Source organism: Aulostomus chinensis, chromosome 4 (genome assembly GCF_037954235.1).
Source record: "Aulostomus chinensis isolate RoL2024-O1b breed Wild chromosome 4, RoL_Achi_v1.0, whole genome shotgun sequence".
Taxonomy (NCBI): domain Eukaryota; kingdom Metazoa; phylum Chordata; class Actinopteri; order Syngnathiformes; family Aulostomidae; genus Aulostomus; species Aulostomus chinensis.
In genome coordinates, this window is record NC_141323.1 from 25,414,605 (window position 1) to 25,420,513 (window position 5,909).

At 41.0% G+C, this 5,909-nt stretch overlaps 1 non-coding gene across 1 annotated transcript; it reads left to right on the forward strand.

The window, feature by feature from the left end:
• Positions 1-5,586: 5,586 nt before the first annotated feature.
• Positions 5,587-5,668, forward strand: trnas-aga (transfer RNA serine (anticodon AGA)). The gene has a single exon. It is a non-coding gene; the product is annotated as a tRNA-Ser (tRNA).
• The last annotated feature ends 241 nt before the right edge of the window (positions 5,669-5,909 follow it).

Here is a 5,909-nt window from a genome sequence, read left to right on the forward strand (position 1 = left end):
CTCAGAAGAACGTTGAGCTGATGAGAGCCATATCTAGTCTTGCACCCAAATCCAGCACATTTCTAGATTCAACCGTGTTGCATCCTCTGTCTGCGCTGGCTGGCACTGTGGCAGATAATCTAAAAAATGAAATTCTTGTGGCAAAACAGATGTTGCTCAAGAAATGTCCAAATGAAACAGACCTATCCACTGTCTGTAAACACCTACAGGAGTACAAGGAAGCTTTTCCTGAGTTGCATAAATTGTATGTAACAGCCCTGGTAATTGGTGTGTCTTCAGCATCGTGTGAGCATTCCTTCTCCACATTGTCACGGGTCCTAACCCCTTATCGTCGCACCATGTTACACAAGCGAAAGATAAATTTGGTCATCTTAGCCCATGAGAAGTCCATAACCAGTAACTTGGATATGGATGAATTTGTGAGAGTTTTTGCACAAGGAAACAGGAGACTGGTGTTGTAGAGTGGAGTGGGGAGAAAAAATAGTGAGAAAGGAGGAGATTTTAGTTATTAAGTTGCTAATAAAAAAATACATAAAAAAGAAGAAAAAAAAGTTATGTGTTATATGTTCTGCTCTGTAACTGTTATGTTGTACAAATTAGTTCCCTAACTATGTTTTTGTAGAGTGGAGTGGGGGAAAAAATAGTGAGAAAGGAGGAGATTTTAGTTATTAAGTTGCTAATAGAAGATTACATAAAAAAAGAAGAAAAAAAGTTATGTGTTATATGTTCTGCTCTGTAACTGTTATGTTGTACAAATTAGTTCCCTAACTATTTTTTGTAGAGTGGAGTGGGGGAAAAAATAGTGAGAAAGGAGGAGATTTTAGTTATTAAGTTGCTAATAAAAAAATACATAAAAAAAGAAGAAAAAAAGTTATGTGTTATATGTTCTGCTCTGTAACTGTTATGTTGTACAAATTAGTTCCCTAACTATTTTTTGTAGAGTGGAGTGGGGGAAAAAATAGTGAGAAAGGAGGAGATTTTAGTTATTAAGTTGCCAATAAAAAAAATAAATTAGTTTGAGAACTTGATGTTTGGTGATTTTTTTTTCATAAGACTTCCTTTCAGTTTTGTAAATATTGATGATAGTGACAAGTCTTTCCTTTAGCTTGAAATGTATTTGAGAATTAGGCCATCCAGTTAAGATTAATGTTATGTTGTTGAAATTGGTTGTTAAAATCTGGATGAAGGATATTTTATTTTACTTTTCATTTATTTATTTCATTTATTTTTCAGTTCCCCCCCTGAGGGATTGCCACCTTATTGTGGTCAGGGGGTTTGCGTGCCTCAGTGACCCCAAGAGCTATACCAGCAGAAGCTTTAGTCTTCAGGTGGGACACCCAAGCTGGACAGGTCTTAGTGTAGAGGCCTGACAGAGTGCAATCCACTTCTCCAGGTTGAGATCTGGACACACAGCTAACAACTGCCTTGAAGAAAACACAAACAGTGTTAAAAATGTGTAAAAAAAACAAAACAAAAAAAAGAACATGCCCCCTTCACATTTCTGACTGCCCCCTCTTATGTGCATTCCTAGAACCGGCCCTGCTGTCGCTGCAGGTCAAATGTGAAGAACCAGCATCTCCCATTTTGCAAAAAGTTAAATTTTTCGAACTGTTCAATTGGATTGTAGCGTCCGTCAGGGCGTGTCGAAATGATGAAGGAGGCTTTCACCAGTTGACCATTTATTTTTGGTAACAGTAATGGTTACTGTCGGCCGCAACCACGCCAAAAAGAACAAAAACAATGTCAATTCACGATCTTTCAGCAAGCGCTCTCTCCTCTCTCTCTGCTCTCCCACCCAAGCGCACACGCAGCACACACGCACTCGTCTCTCTCACACGCTTACGCCCCCCGCCCCTTGCCAACTCAATTGATTAACACAGAATATAGAACTTTACAACAGTTACAACATGAACACTAACGCAGGGTCGTTACAGTATTTTCTGATTGAAGAAGTGCTCAAGAGAAACAGGAAAATCCCTCTCAACACAGCAAACTCCACCCATCAATCCATTTTCTACACTTTTTGACACTTCTTCTGCCACTAGATGGCAGTACCTGTGACCAAATCACAACTGAAGCACTTTTGCGCTTCCTATGGTCTTTTCCTTAATTAAGTCTAAATTCTTGCTTGTGTTGTATGTCGCTTTGGACAAAAGCGTCTGCTAAATGAAATTGTAGAATTGTAGAATTGTAGAAGTGTTCTTGTCTTGCCACTGTGAGACTGTCACTAGAAAACTGACCAATAATAATTTCATGTGGCATGCAATTAACAAAAGACCACAAATAACACTGGTCAAGTTAATTTTATTTATATTGCACCAAATCACAACAAAAGTTATCTCATGACTCTTTACAGGTAGAGCAGGTCCAGTACCAAACTCCTTCAATGAATCTACACCCAACAATTCTCCATCAGCAAGCACATCCTGCAACAGTGGTGACAAAAACCTTCCTTTTAACAGGCAGGAACATCAAGCATCAAGGTGATACCTTCCAGGGGACCGATCTCATGAGATAAACTTGTAAAGTGTCAAGAGATAACTTCTGTTGTGATTTGGCATTTATAAATAAAATTGACTTGACTTGACTTGGAAGTTAGAATTAAATTTAAAGTAGAAAAATCTTCCCTCTTCAATCCTGTCACTAAGTGTTGTAAACTGTTTCAAACAAATTCTACTGTTAAACAGTTCAAGTGTTTCTAATGAAGCTGAATGTGCTCTCTTATACTTTCCTCAATTGTGTTTCTTTCATGTCCTCCTGAGATCAAAGACAGAATTCTAGGTACAGTCAAAGCCCTGATGACATCATCAGGAATTCTGACTTTGATCTGGAGACTCTTGCTTTAATCTGAATTTGATCTGACTGAAGTTTTAGTTTAGGTTGCATGATCCACATTCTAATTTTTCCTTTCCCTCTTTAGGAGTCAATTAGAATAGTAGTGTATATAATAATGTATATACAACCTTGTAGTATCTTTCCAAAGCTTTGAGTATTTCATCTTGTTTCTACTTGTAGTTTTAGTGTCTGGATCTTTTCTTTTTATATCCTGCTGTCTGCTCTTTGCTTTTGGAGCTTCCTTCAACAACTACCAAGCCTCCTGGGTACTGTAGGAAACATGGTCAAGTTCTTCTTACTTTTGCAGTAACGTCCTGCTCACATTGGTCTGTCTTCATTTTGACTCCTCCCACTGCCACAATGACCAGCCTTTATACACTTGGTGACTGGGGCCCTGGTTGCTGCAGGCCTCAACACCAGCCTGTGGTTGTGAGCAGGGCAGAACAGAACTGACAGTATCTCACATGCAGGACCTGGGTCAGCACCTGGTGCCAGCTGGGGCACCGCTTTAACCTGGACACCCTGGAAGATCTTCTTCAGGAACTCGCCTTTTTGGTTCCATCAAGGCCTGTGAGGATGGTGAAGAGTGATCCACCACCAGTCAGCACAGTCAGCAGCAGCCATTTTGTTCCACTAGACTCATGTATGATAGTGAAAGAATGGTGAGTTCTTGCTAACTAACACTTCCTGTTTTTATTGCTATTCTTCCATGAATGTGCTCTTGTTGGCTTGTCCCCAACCACAGTTTCAAAGCCATGATGACACCTTTCATCAACAATCAGACTTATTTTTTCTCTATTTGGACAAATAAGGTTTCAACTGACACGGCTGGCCAACATCCTGGAGTTAATTCAGCCTGTAGAACCAAGTGCTGGTTCCTTCTTTTACTAGGCAGGAACAGGCAGCAGATCCAAGATCAGTAGGCGAAGATGTCTGCTTTGACTGGTAGGAGGAAAGAGAGCAGGAGAGCTGGTCAGAGACAAAGACAGACAATGAAGAAGGAGTGCTGTATTCTGCTAGCACATGCTAGTCACAGTCAGAGATAATGAGTCTCAGCAGGGAAAGATTCATCACTGATTTCAGAAGATAATTGGACGTTCACTGGAAGACTATGAATGTTTGTGGGTCAGAAGTGAAAAGAGTACAAGTGCACCTGTTGTGTGTGATGGGGCACCAGCATGCAAGAAGTTTTCATACATTTTGAGTGAAAAAGCGTGAATCTTCAAGTAAAGAATTAAAATAATTTAATTAACAATGAGGTCTCTGTAATAAAACAAAAGGGACAACTGACTACCTCACCATTTCCACCCCTCTTTAACAGATTCACATTTCAAAAACAATCAGGTTTATTTTGTTCCCTTCTTTTAGCAGAGGATGGTTTTGATCCATCAACCTCTGGGTTCTGAGCCCAGCACGCTGCCTCTGTAAATCCATATTTTGCGTTCTGGCTTGTTCTGCTTTTCATTTTGTGTTTGTATTAAAGTTCTATTGCTGAAAAAAAGACTTTTTTGCCTTTTTAAACACACACACACTCCCAGTGACTAACCCATATTTACATCACTTAAACCACCACTGGAGTATTGAAAGAGATTCCACATGTTGGTCAACCAGAGAAGCTTCACCTGGTGATGCTCATCCAACCATGCATGAAGGTCAAGCTGCATTATCTGCTGTGCTCATTAGCAGGGGAATTAGCTGAAATGGTCAGTATCAGTAACAGGGTGACACTTTATCACAGCAGTGGACAAACATCAGCATTCATCACACAGCAGCTCCTCTGATCAACAGAACAAGCTAAAGTATTCTGGAGAATGAGGCCATGGTTCCCTCTACTTCTCACATGCTAAGCTAGCACTCTACCATTGGAGCTAATTCCCCTTCTAATGAGCACAGCAGACAATGCAGCTTGACGTTCAGATTTGAGGGAAGAAAACCTTGAAACATGATGATGTTATTATTTATGTCTTTAATGCACCAAAACCTTTATTTTTCTGGGGTTTTGAGTGGTTCTGGGTCATGAATCAAAATTTAAATTGGACAAAAATGTCATGCAGGGTCACTGGGGCCACACGTTTCATGTTCTTAACAGATTAAAAGTGTAGAGTGTGACATGTGGTGTGTTTGTCAGGAGCTTTCAAGACCAAAGTTGTTGACACACAAAAGTATGTCAGAGTCTGTTCATTTTTATGAGTCATCCATCGTCATCTTATTCCTTACTAGTAAGGGTCACGGGGGGGCTGGAGCCTTTCACAGCATCTTCAGGCGAGATTCACCCTGGACAGGTCACCAGTCCATCGGAGGGCCAACATACAGAGACGAACAACCATTCATACCTATGGTCAATTTAGAGAATCGATCAGCCTCGTCCCCAAATTGCATGTCTTTGGATGGTGGGAGGAAGCCGGAGTACCAGAGAGATCCCACGCAGACATGGGGAGAACATGCAAACTCCACACAGAAAAATCCCGAACCAGGACTCAAACCCAGAACCTTCTTGCTGTGAGGCAACAGTGCTAACCACTGCACCACCGTGCAGCCATTTTTGTGAGTTGAACTGAAAATTATTTGCAGAGTGACGACAAAAATGGAGAACTCCTCCTCTTCATTACTCAGTCAAAACCACTGACACACACACACACACACACACACACAAATAGTTTGTGTTTGTGAGTAGATTAAAAAAAATCTACTGTGCTTCGATGAAGATAAATTGTTGAATATCAATCCTCTACTTATGTTCATGGGAGTGTAGTTGTTGTGGCCGAGTGGTGAAGGCGATGGACTAGAAATCCATTGGGGTCTCCCCGCGCAGGTTCGAGTCCTGCCAACAACGTTACACTGCTGTTCCAGAGGAGACAACATCTGCTCCTACTGTGGGTCCATGTGTCAAAGGTTTTCTTTCAAGGGCTGTAGCAGCTGATGATGAGGGAGAGAGAGAGGATTGGTAGCATGTTGTCTTGTCTCAACCATTCTGGTGTTGACCAAAATCTTGATACGTTGTACACGTACCTTGTACACGTTGTTGATACTCCAGTGGTGGTGAAGGTGATGGAAATGTTCCAAGTGGGACGGTT